At 40.7% G+C, this 13,443-nt stretch overlaps 1 protein-coding gene across 17 annotated transcripts in view; it reads right to left on the bottom strand.

Moving 5' to 3' along the window:
• The window catches only part of LOC134548834 (zinc finger and BTB domain-containing protein 20), a 472,135-nt gene that overhangs the window by 14,964 nt on the left and 443,728 nt on the right, over positions 1 to 13,443 (bottom strand). For all 17 annotated transcript variants that reach the window (XM_063393948.1, XM_063393944.1, XM_063393953.1 and 14 more), the window contains one exon: positions 11,071 to 11,258. The gene's annotated coding sequence lies outside the window, so the exon portion shown is untranslated. The remainder of the gene's footprint in view (positions 1 to 11,070; positions 11,259 to 13,443) is intronic.

The following is a 13,443-nucleotide window of genomic DNA, read 5'->3' as shown; positions in this document are numbered from 1 at the left end:
CAGTTTGCTCCACAACTGGAACAGGGATGGCATCATGCACCCAATCCTGCAGGACTGCCTCAAGGAATTGTAATAGATAGTTTTGCAGCCTTGGATAAAGAATACTACAGAAATATCAAGAATTAATTCCACAAGTGTCTTCAAATTTTATTCTCTAGGCGTACAGAAAACCTAGTTTTCTTCTCAAAGTACTCTAGTGCCTTAATTCTTCCATTCCTCTTTAGGGTTAGCATCCTACTTATAATTGTAAATCACCAGGTGAAAACTGGCTCCAATTCATAGCAGTGTAGTGACCAAAGTCAGTGTTACAGTACATTCAGCTATTTTTAATTTGAGAAGTATTACATTTTGAGACAGGATATTTACTTTCTCCATTTTCAATCCGATTTGTATACTTGCTGTTTTAGAAATTCTAAAGACACTTTGAAGAATGCATAGACAAAAGCCATTTTTTTTATTCCCAGGCACATACTTGGGGTCCAGTCAAATATACAGACTGTGGCCATATCACTTCAAGGGTGTTAATTCTCATGCCCCCTTCAGTTGTAATCTATTTATGCTAGTGAAATATAAGTTTGCCAAATAGCATTTCAATGCACTTTTTTATAAAATGTAAAGGAGAGAAAACTTCAGAACTGCCCTCTTAAAACAGGAAACAGAGAAAACAACGTCTCCACATGATGGCACCATTTCCTAGGAAGAGAAACAATGCCGAGCTCATCCCTTCTTCAGCAGGGAACATTTTCATGTGGTACATGAAATCTGTTTCAGCTGCACTCTCTTGCTCCCAGAGAGCTCATGCATGATCCTGCCAAGCCTCAGCATAGTCCAACTGTTTTAACTGGCTTTAAGTTTAAGGCAGTTTGGCTCTTTAAAAATCTAGATGCATCTATTGCTCGTTTTCCTTCCCAGTGTCAGGTGCTCTTACTTGGAGTGCATGTGGTGGACCCACAGCAAACGAGTCACTGAGCAGGGAAAGGGGGAGATGGGCCAGCAATGCTGGTGTGAGCACTTCCTACTCCAAAAAAGGTTAGGAGGAAGCCTCTTGGAAAAAAAAAAATCTTTGGAAAACAAACAAGGTGGTTTGTTTTGCTTTTCTATGGTCCAGATTAAAATATTACTCTAGTTGTTAAGAATACCTCTACCTGCTTTAAAGGCTTTTGTTTAAATCCTAGTAGTGTATTTCAGACTGAATCCCCATAAGGAAAGTGGATAATGATTACTTTTGATTGTCTTACTGTGGGAGCCTGTATAAACTTATATCCTGTCTCAGAAATCTTGTTTAGGGAGAAGAAGGGCCTGGGGTTGAAGGTGGGAGCTGTGTCTGGAGAAGGAATGAATTAGAAGGCTAATAGCTGCAAATATATTAAAACATGTCTACAAAAGAGACAACTGCTATTCCGCGAACTCCTTCATGTTCACCCTGCATTGTTAGGTGTTCCCCCAGGCAGAAAGACAAGGAAAAAAAGCGTATCAACCTGAGTGTGGTTAAATAGAGCAAGCCTGAAAGCTTGTAGGCTTTGGTTAAAAGGAAAATATAGATTAAAACCTCTTAAGGTAATTACTCGTTTAGAAGGTTCCCATTCAAGCTAGAATCCTCTACAGGGAATGTGTGTTAGGAAAAGGGCGCTGTCAGAGTTTTGTGGGAGAGCCTGTGGAAGAGCACTGCTGATTCCCTCCATGATTCCAGAGAAAAGCCTTTCAGTGTAGAAGATTTGGTTCTGGTCACAGAACTACGGTTGATGGGAGAAACAAGGGATGGATGAAAAATTGTAAATGCCAGTCCTCAGGGCTGAGAAAAGATTCTTTTATCTCATCCAGTGCCTGTGCCTCAGCCCTGAGTAGAGGAAAGATATCACATGAAAATGCTAGATCTTATTTGGTTGTTTTTCCCATTTGTCTTTTTTATCTGCTAGTGAAAGGGTAATTGTTAACTAATACAAATCGGTACTTTGGTGAATATTTCAACTTAGAAATATCGTGAGACACATATACTGTTTTGGACTGTGGCTTCTTTATTTTGAATTTATGGGATGACTGTTCAGGCCTGCTTATAGTTCAGATTTAAATATCAGTGGGAAATAGAACATGCTCATGCCTACAATACTGAAGGCCACAGGAATGTTTCTGTCCTCAGTGAGATCTCTTCAGTCTCTGGGAACAGACTTATTTTCAAAATCACCTACTTAGCTTTGATAGGAATTGAAATGCATGGCAGAACATTTGAAACTAATAAATCAAGGGAATAAGCAAGAGCACAGCTTTCCTGGGTGGTTTGACACCATCAGATGGAACTCCAGCATTAAACATACATTGTCAGTTCCAGTGCTTCCCCCACTCCCTGGGGAAAAGGCCCCGGAATTACCTGTATACACAAGCATTCAGACACCAACAGGTGATACTGGGCATGGGAGTTATTTCTCAAGTCTGCCTTCAGGCACATTCTACCCTCTATTCCTCCAAAAACACTAGAGCAGCATCTGGGAGTTTGACTTTTGAATACAGGGAATATGTCCTGTTTTGAAACGTAGCACAGGATCAAAGCACAAGGTATCCTTGTTAAAATTGACATTGTTGCCCACACAGGCATGAAACTACGAGAAGTCCCTTTCTCTGTTTTTATTTCCTGTATCATACCCCTTTTCACACAAAAATTGCTACTTTGTGAGTTTCTTCCTCTATCCGTGTAACATCAATAAATTACATGTTATCACTCCTATCATCTAGTTATAAAGAGCCTTTCAAGATTTTTAATAGATGCACAATATTGCTACACTTACATTTTCACTGGTTAAGAACGCAAAAATAGCTGCTGTGAGATTACTCTTAATTTATACTACTTCCCTCTCGTGGGTTTTCAGAAAGAAGCGTTTCACCACATGTCACAGATGGATACAGAGTATATACTGCACACCCCAGCCGGGCACAGATCCTTTCAGAGTTTAACACAACAAAGCTGCAATGAGTAGGGGTTCTAGGATTTGTTTCTCTCTTCTTCATAGGTGCGGTTAATTCCTCAAGGAGGTATTTGTGCTGACAGATTCTTGAATTCTCATTGTACTCTATTTTCTGAATGGTAGATACATGAGACTCTCTCTCATGTTATTTTAGCCTTGTGAATGACTCCGTGGACAATGAAAACAGCCGCAACAAATATAAATGAAGAGATGGCACAATGGCATCCCCTCTAGAACCAACAGCACTTGGTGTCCTCGGGAATTCAAATGCACAGCGCCAGCCAGAACAGCCGCTATGGTCTCCACGCACCGGGATGCCAGGGAAACAGCCTGATGCAAATGAACCTCTGTGACATTCTGATGGCTTACAAATGACTCTCACCCATGGAGCAGATCAAACACCACATTGCTTGTGAACACGATTTTACCCCGCAACACCTCTAGCACACTTTATAAACATTAGTAGGTGGTATTAAACAATCCCTTGGTTTTAGGTTTCAGGTTCTCTCCCACTAGCATGTTAAGGCTTTAGTTGGAGAGAAGGTTCAAGTGAAAGAGCTCCCTTTGTTCGGTTGTTCAATGGAGAACAATGCAAGAACTGTTTTAGTTTCCTCTAATTTGAATACTCGTTTGGCCATACCTTGTTCTAAAGTTACTGAGGGGGATCACAGCACAAAGATTACATGGCTACTCTACCACAGGTAAACAAAAGAAAGTGACTGTGGAAGCTTAGAGAAGAGCAAAAAGCTCCAATGCTAAATGGATCACAGTGGTGAAAAGGAGCAGGAGGAGACCAAGTATGTTTCTACACCTGTAACTCTGAAGCTGTGTAGCTGCAACAAACCACGCCACTCCTACACCAGTCAATGGTTCTCAATGCAAGGAAGGCGTCGCCCCACAGCACACAAGGGACTAACCAGGAGAGATGCAAGCACTGAGCTGCACAGCATTTTAACAACCCACAGTACGACAAAAGGAGATGGAGATGCAGCTGCTTTAGTTTCCTTCCACGCAGGAGTCACCTGTCAAACACTGAAGTACTCCTCTGAAGACCGTATTAGGGAAATGGCACATCTGGTTTAATTTTCTCACCCAGTTAAGACAGAGGAGATGACAGCAGTAGCATGTATGGTTAAGACATGAAATAACAATGATTGGCATGATTATGTTTGATATCCTTCAAGCAGATCGCAAAATGACAGTTTTGGTATGTGCAACTTTGAGAACAACTATTGAAAGGAAAAAAAGAAGAGGAAGTTAGTCAGAAAGGGTCTGAAAGGAAAAGATAAGGAAGTAAAATCTGTAAGAACAGTAGGGAGGTGGCCTTAATAATACTTTAATAGAGTCCATATGCATATCCAAGGGCAACAAAAGAAAAATGAGGAAGTAGAAAATGCTACAATGGTTAAATAACAAGGTATAAGAGTTCATTAAAGCTGAAAATTTATTCTTCCAAACATGGAAATCATGCCTAAGTGACATTAATAGAACTGAGCATAAACTGTAGCAGACTAGATGTAAAACAAAGATTAGGTAGGGCAAAGAGGAAATTTAAAGAAAACTCAGTAAAAGCATAAAGACAAACACTGTAATAAAACATTATTTAAACATATCAGACAGAGAAAGTTAACAGAACAATGACTGGTATCTATGAAGTGCTGCAGACTATGTGGATTGATAGATTAGGTAGGCAAGTAGTAGTGTCAGTGTGTTAACAAGACTACTATCTATGATAGCAGTAAAGGTAATCAAAGAAGTTACAGAAACTCTACGTGGAATTGACATTATTAGTTCATTTTCAAGATGGAATATGATGGAAGAAGGTAAGCCAGCTCAAGGGGAGAAGAGGAAAGCACTGCTACGGAGACTTATTAAAAAATCCCAAACTGAAGCAAACACAAGCCCCCCACACAAAAAACCCCAAACAAAATCCCAAATACTGAAAAAAGTACTAGAACATCTTGATACACTGAACAGTGACAGATATTTGCACATATTCATCAGTCTCTCATTTAATGAGTGAAGCAACTGAAATATATACAAAAGAAGGATTTACTGAAGACTGTAAACATAAAGAACAATAATTAAAATCTTGGAGGGGGCTGACTCTGAAGACATGACCAAGTAAACTCAGAAACAGACTGCAGACATCTTAATGGACAGTTGGAGTGTGTCTGACTGGCTGCAGCATGACTTACAAAGAGAAACACTGCAGCATTACCAACTCAGTCACCTCAAGAATGGAGGCTATGGAACTGTAAAGACTAGTGAGTCTTATCCTTTTCCCTGGTGTTTAGAAAGGACAGATACACTGTAGAAATATCTTCAAGATGTCCCCTGAAATCATGGGAGTTAGGAGCATGCACGACAATTTTAAACCAAAGCTGGGACTCTGCATGTTATCACTGACACTTCTTAAAATGGAGAGCGATAAGGAAAGCACTGAACACCATAACCTAACGCCAAGACAGTATTACAGGGGCATCAAACAACAGAATCAATATTCAGGCTAATTAGACAAATTTTAAAAGGCATCTATGTGTTACAAATATAACTGGTTTATGCATCAGTGAAAGTTGGGCTCCACAGTTGCTTCTGCAAACATACTCACTTTGTGACTGAAGTACCATATGCTATTAGTCATTTCTCAAGAGACAAAAAGCCCGAGAGACCAACCTGACAAAACTCACTTAATGCACCAATTAGAATATAGAGACCAGTTCCTAGCACTAGTACATTTTTCACTGCCAGTTCTTCAGAGTATTGTGATGGCTTTTTCAAGAGGCAGGGTGAGCTCAGCTTATGGTTTTGCATACCTGTACTTGTACCTACTTTTGTCTCTACACAATTCAAGCAACACATATCTGCTTCTATGAAAACACAAGATAACCCTGACTGATATTTCTTCGATAATTTTACAAACAAAAATACAAGTGCACAGGACAGAGAAATCACTTAAAACTACTAAAAAGAGAAGCAGTTACTAAACAAAATTTCAAACGTTCTACAAGATGAAAGTATAATTAAGTGTTGTGATATCAGGATTTTAGAACTATAGATATCCTTGCTTTCAGTTTAGCTTTCTACAGAAAAGGCCAGTATCATTATTATTATTATATCATCTAAAATAGATATTTAAACATACATCATTTCTTAGGTCACCAAAAACAACCTAAAAATATTCAGCATTAGCTAAGACATGCCAAACATAGATTAGCAAAAATACAGCTGAAATGACTATTGATATACTGCCTGACTCTCTGAACAAGAAAGCTGGTAGAATCAGGGTGCCTCTTGTCTTCGCTAAGAATGAAGACTACTTGAAAGCTTCAGAGCAGTTCCTAGGGAATCACAGCCACAAATTTCCAGGGAGAGGGGGAAGACCATCAGGGCATGTAACCATTCTTTTCCTGCCACAAAACCTCCAAGAGAAACCCAGGAAACCTAAAAGGTAAAGATGAGGCCAAACCACCTTCAGATCTACCCAGCCTCTATACTAGCCCCAGGCAAATCAAACTGGCAGATTCATGGGGAGGGAATGGTGGGTCCCTCTAGCTGCTCAAGAAAATGAAATCCCATAGTTTCCATATTCCCTCTCAGTGCTCTGTGGAATTCAGGAATCTTGAGGTTCCCACTCTGTCTTTCCCTGTCATGCTGGAAGGCTAAGAAGCTACAAAAATCAGCACTTAAAAGAAAAAAAGCAAATATTCTGCTTCAATGTTCTTGTACTTTGAAAGCTGAAAAATGCTGGAACTGGATCAAGCCATGGTACTTGAGCATGTAGGGGCAAAGAGTTCAGATATGGTCTGTCACTGACAGTGTTTATAAAGTACATTCTATTTAATGGAAAAAACCTCCCTGTCCCTTGCTAAAACTCAACTTTAGAAAGTCCTCCCTTATTTCGACAACCTGCCAATAACTGTTTAACAGAATTTAAAAAAATATTCATGCCTTACTTTTCTTCTCAACTCATTCCTTACCAGAATCTCAGGTCTCTGCAAGAATTCTGTGTTCTCTAAAATCATAAATACTGCTTCAGAAGTTTTTCCAGCGATTGTCCAACCTGCCTCTCAGTCCCATGGAAACTCTTTGCAAAGATGTTGCTTTTGTCTTGTCTGGAACAAATTCCTTCACAGATGGACCATCCAATGTCTAAGAATAACTCTTTTAACTCTCAATAGAGACAAAGAGATTCAGTTGCACTGTTCCCGTGGGATTCCTTTGAGTTTGGACACATCTGTTAAGATGCATACATCAGAGCCTGAATGAAGTTTTTGTCTGATTGTATCTTTGAGAACTCGTGAAAGTTTCTGCCAAAGTGATCTTATCTCTTGGCACTTGCAAAACATATACAGTTATAGATGCTTTCTGAAAGGCTCCTGAAATAAGTGGCCTATGCAGACCAAACCAGTTTAAACACTGCCAGGTCCTGATGAACTTCCTCTCACAGAAATCTTTAGAAATTTTACCTGAGGCTGTTCAGCCTTTGAACTACAACCTTATTACACACTTTATGCACTCTCTATGCATAAGCAAGGGAATATGTGAAAAAATGTGAATAGCACAAATCTCATTGCTTTCCTTTGCTTTTTTATAACTTTTCCAGAATCCTGTCCTTGCACCTTTCCTCTGGGTAAGCAGATAGATCTGTTTGTGACAGCTGAGTAGCTAGAGGTATAACTCAGCTGGAGTTCTATCAGCTCACTCTATCACTTAATTCCAAATTAATTCAAAGTGCTGTTTTTTATCTGCCAAGCCCTCCATGAAAAGAGTTACCTCAGGAAGCACCTCTTCCTCTAACTTGTTTCTCCACTTGTATTACCTGAGTCAGCATTTCCCAAGACTAAAAGAGATGGGGCTGGACACAGTGCATCCTGTGTTCTGGATTTAGCTTCAAGGATTCATCTGTGCTGGAAGTACAGTGTTCTAACTCAGAAATCTAAGCCCCAGTCCTACAACTCCGAGGAATAATGCAATTTCATTTGGAATCAGGGTCACCAGAAGCAGCATGTAGAACACACTATGCTACAGAATGAAACCCTAAATTATGTTGTGCATCACATATGATTTTACCCAGGATTTTTTTTTTTCTTTTTTTTTTTTGCTAAGTATTCATATCAGTAAGACTGGCATTCAGACTATTGCTTTAGGCTTTCTTCACCTCTGCCTTTTACAGCTGAGGAGCAGATGGCTATCACAGAGTTTTTGTTTCCTATGCTTGGAAAAAAATTTGATCTGAATCATTCCAAAAAGCACCCTGATATTTTAAAGTAGATTGGCTTCTGAACATTTCTCATAATAATAAATATGTGGTGTTGTTTTCTGCCAAGCACTAGTGACTGTGCATGCAAAATGGTCAGTGAAGATTTCAAACTGATTTGAATAGGTTGTCCACAAAATCCAAGCCTTTTTTCTCCCCCAGATATATGAATGAGGCATTATGAAACCATCTGTACATCTGTGCATTTTTCTAAGAATTGATATATCCTACCATGCTGACTCTTTCTGGGTGTTTTGGTATTTTCAGAGAAAATTCCTCCCAAACTTCCTGTCTAACTCTAGTTTTAAAGTATTTTTGTATTATTTGCCATCTACTGGAAAACTCCCCAGCAGAATGAAGAGTATCCTTTGAAAATGAAGTATCTGCCCAGCTGTGGGGGTACAGGATAGTCTGGGCAAGGGAAGAGATGCAATGTTGTGCTGTCTAAAGGTAGAGGGAAGGACAGAAAGTCTTGCTGGCCCAAAGAAGAAAAGCATCACCATGGGTCCAAAAGCTGAGAGGAAGAAAGATGTGGCAATGTAGCCCTGAGAGTAGGGGAAGAGAAGGACGAAGAAAGAGATTCTCGAGTGAGGGGGAAGAATCAATACAAATGACAGGGCACATCAGAGTTATGGAGAAAGCATTTGTAACTGCAGGGAAACCCATTTTTAATGTTGGGAGCCACAAAAATCAATCTTTTGTGTCCATGAACATATTCCAGCAGTAAGGATTGAGGCAATATTAAAAAAGAATATCATAAAACACGGTAGCAAGCTACTGTAAATATGTAGTAAATACTCATCATGTCTCATTTTAGTTTATGTGGGTTCTTGCTGTTTTGCAGGGGCATGCCAAACACTAATTATATGCATATCATCCCTAAGAAATACAGCCTGATAAAGGTCATAACCCATCATAAATAATTGTGAGATTTTCTGTTGGTTTCAAAGTACATGGAATCAGCTGGCACAGATCAATACCACAAGAGGTCTTACCATTTCCTGAATTTTTGCAGGACTCCAGTTACATTTGGGGAACTAAATTCCAACAATTGACAGGATAGGACAATGTTAATGCTGAAATTGCTGAAAAAAAATCCCCCACACTTTCAGTGTGAAAGGAGCATCTAACCTGGGCTGGCAGCTTATTCCTATTCATAGAATAATACAATTATTTAGGTTGGAAAAGACCTTTGACATAATCTTGTGACTTGGGGAGGTGACTTGGGAACATTAAAAACTCAGAGGTCTAAAAGACACTGTGCACAGAACAGGTAGAGCATGAACAGCTGCAGGCTCCACCTTCCCCTGCTGCCCTCTGCCAATATTCCTCACCCTGAACTTGGCCACCTCAGAAAGCAAAAGCAGGAGTTCATTCTCCCAGCTCCCTACAATCCCTGCTGGCCTCTGTCCTAAGGTTGCTTTCATGGGTTTCCATTTGTGCTGTCAAAAAAATCAGTGTGAGGTTTCAAATCCCATTTACTAATGAAGTCTTTCATCTTTGTGAATGGGATAAAGGGATTCTTTGTTTGAAAATAAGGATTATTTTTTTCTTGTTGTTCTGCTCATTTTTTGCATCTTTTCACAAGCTTTTTCTTTTCAGAAAACATTACAAGACAAAACTGCACCCCAGTTTTAACAAAGAGCCTGACAACTCCAATTTGAAGAGAATTCTTGTATACACTAAATTGCATGCTGCCTGCTGTTCAATTGTTTCATACCTCTTTCTTCTCCCCAAATCACCAGGTGAGATTTAGGAAAGTCTCCCCAATGTTTACCAGCTCTATTAAAATCAAGATCTCTAGCAGAAGCTCATAATGAATAAAGTCAGAAGCCAACAGGAATGAACTGCAGCTAAAGTGATTTTGATAGTGATGATCCCTATAACCAGACTGCTTCCAAGCTTGGCCCTGAGGCAGGATTTTTAAATTAAAAAAAGAAAAGGATACACATACTTTTTAATCTGATTTTTTATTGTCATGCCCTGATTTTTTTTATAGGCTTTTGCAAAGTCTGGTTGGCTTCCGAGCTGTTGAAACCTAGTGTCATCATCCTTCTCCTTTTTCCCCATGTCTTGTAAATTTTACAATATCCTAAACCACTACAGAGGAGGTAAAAACTATATATTCTAAAACGAGTGAGTGATGAGATTCACATTACCCTGCACATTCTTGCCCCAAGAGACTTCTGGGCAAGGACCTCTGTGAAATGACAATGTTTTGAAGATGTGAAGGAGAGGTAAGATGACTTTCCAAAATCCAGTTTTAATAATTCCCTCCCTTATTTTTGTATTTTTTGGCAAAACAGAGAAGAACGTTTTCTAAAGGGCAATTAACCCATGCTGAGTAATGTGAAAGTGAATGCCCTCAAAACAAGGGCCTTGAAGCTGGTACAGACATACAGGTCTACAAAGATTTTCCAGACTCTCACAGACTGATCCTCTCCACAAAACACTCTCCTTTCTTCTTAGAAACTTTACAAAACTGGGCTGCAGAGCCAGGCTGAAACCCCCTCAGTCAGGAAATGTGGTTGGGTAATGAGAAGCATGTGAGTACCTGGAGAGGAGCAACAGTTCTAGTTGTACAGAGACATGCTTGAGGGGGTCTTCCCTTTTTAGTTTGTAATAAGCAGCAACGTGACCTAACAACATGCTCTCAGCTTTCTCTGGCTCATCACATTCTCACAACCTTAACATAAAAATGTTCTGCTTTAGATGTTATTCCCAAAGAAGGGAAAAGGTAAGCCCTGAGGAAGTCCTGCTTATGACATTATGGGAAGAGCATCCAACTGGAAAACCTGGTGCACAGTAAGGGAGGTGTTTCCAAGAACCCCAGCAGCATGTTGGTGTACTCACAATCAGATGACCCTGTGTGTGCGTGCAGATTTGTTGGTGAATGTGGAGAGTGGATGAGGGCCGGGCTCACAGGAGGAACAGCTTCAAGGTTCAGGCAGGGAAGGCCCGGCTTGGCGCTGCATGCACTCGTCTGAGTAATCTCATTCTCCTCAGACGCCTTCTGGTTTTCAGCTGTCTTGGGTTTCTTCCTGAAAATAAACAAAGAGACCTTTGAAGGGACTGACTGCATATTTGGGAAAAGGCATTTTTAGAATCTGTTAAAGATAACTTTCTTCCCCCGCCACCACCCCCCTCTCGCCTCTCTTTTCCCTTACAGGGAAGGAGGCAGAGAAGACTTTCCTCCATACTTCTTGTTTGGAAACAAGCTGCTCCTTGTTTTGACTCTGATGCAATGGCCCTGAGACTGTGTTACAGCAAATAGGCCAAGCACGAAGCTCCTTATTCTGCTCCTACCGATGACATATAAAATGAAACTCGTCCCAGTAGTTTAGACAGTCAGAGCGCCGTTTGACAAATATTAACCAAGGCTGCAGCATTCTGAATAGAGAGAGTTTTACAAAAATATAATAGAATTGCCTGAAAAGCAAACAAATATGCAAGTTTCCAGTTCAAGATGAATCAGTGCTGAAGCTTGCTTTGTAGGGAAAACCACCGAGGCAATTTTGAGATGCAGAGGTCATCTAAGAAAAGTGTTAAGACTTGGAACCTGAAACAACTATCTCTGAGCACTGAGCACACGAGCTCTCAACACCTCCCTCCACCCAGGACCAAGGAATGAAGCCTCAGTGGTACATCAAGCAGGCAGTCAGTCACCACCTCGGCTTCCCGGCTGGAGAAGGCGAGGCCCGGGCGAAGCGGCAGGTTTTGAATCGCACAGCGAGCACTCCGAACAGGGCAGCGAGCGCCCGTCTCACTGTGCCCCCTCTGCTCCCCCGTGCTCCCGAGCCTGGGAGCTGCGCCGCCAGCTCGGGGTGCAGCCTCCGCAGGGGACAGCGCTGCCCCGGCCCAGGGTGCGGCTGGGGCCGCCCGCAAACACCGGCTGCTGGAACATCGGCTGCTGCCGCCGCATGCCAGGGGAGAACCCTGGTGTTAGAAATGAAAACCTGGACTTGCCAATGTATCAACCAACACGGACAATTTATTAATTGGTTCGATAGGAGTGAGCAAACAGCGCTGGGCGCGTGGGGAGTCGCCGCTCCACCCACACGCAGAAATGATCCTCTAGAATGTCCGTCTTCTAACACCATCCTATACACTTAATGTATGTAAATAATTTTGCAAAGTTTCAATTATTTTCTTCATGATCTGGCACAAGTCAGCAGTTGTGATTTTCTGAAGATCCATGGCGGAGGTGGTCCAGGGTGGTCTTCTCATCTCCCATTCTCTCTTCACAGTCTACTAATATTATTTTTGGTTATACATTTTGCTTAAGTAAGTAAATGTATTTGGCAAGTGTGTTACAAGGTGTTTCCTTTTCGCTTGTGTAATCTTTAAAGCCCACATCTCTTAGAATATATATATATTCCTGTGGTGATCACACCTCTCTCCTTCTGCTCTACTTCTCTTTTTTTCTGTCTATAGCTGTTACAAGTTTCCCAAACTTAAAACTTTAAACTTCATATTTAAAATACTTATATGTTATAAATGCTAATACGATATTCCAATTAAAATAATAATTTGGTTTATTAACAAAGATCGAATTACAGAATTTCGGTAAACTCACCAACAGCAGAGATACTTGACAGTCTTTTCCGTGGGAAAATGCCAAGGGTGAACCGAGAGACACAGAACTTGGCCGTCTGCTGCCTCCCCTTCGGTTCACAAATTTGCCCGGTTCGGGGCTTAGTTTTTATACACTTTATTCTGCCCTGGCCAATATTTCCCCATATTTCCCTTTTTTCCCCGGCTAGCTATTCAAATCTAAGGGTGTCTCCAACTAGGCTGGAAAGAGTTCTTTCTCTCAGTTCATATGTTAATGTCCAGTTTCTATAGATCCTTATGGCTGATGAATGGTCGAGATATGGATGATGATCGGTGAGGGTGTAGTCGGGAACCATTGATGTTTCTGCCACCTTATCTCGATGGGTCTCCTCCCGGTGCTCCAGGAGGCTGCCGGTTCCCCGTAAACCTTTTGTCTATTTGTGAATGTGAGTTTCTGGGGTGGTGCCTGCCTTTTCATAATTTTGGTTTAACAAAATGTTACAGGGTGTCCTGAAACTTACATTTTCATACAACACACACATATATACAGTTTTATACTTTTCAATAATATTTCATTAGCTATAAGAACATGAATTAATCATTTTGCATTTTTCACATTATACATTATTTGTTATAAATCCTGAAAACTGCTAAACTGTTTGTTAGTATTTT

This window comes from Prinia subflava, chromosome 3 (assembly GCF_021018805.1).
Source record: "Prinia subflava isolate CZ2003 ecotype Zambia chromosome 3, Cam_Psub_1.2, whole genome shotgun sequence".
NCBI classification, from domain to species: domain Eukaryota; kingdom Metazoa; phylum Chordata; class Aves; order Passeriformes; family Cisticolidae; genus Prinia; species Prinia subflava.
This window is presented reverse-complemented; position numbering and strand designations above follow the sequence as displayed.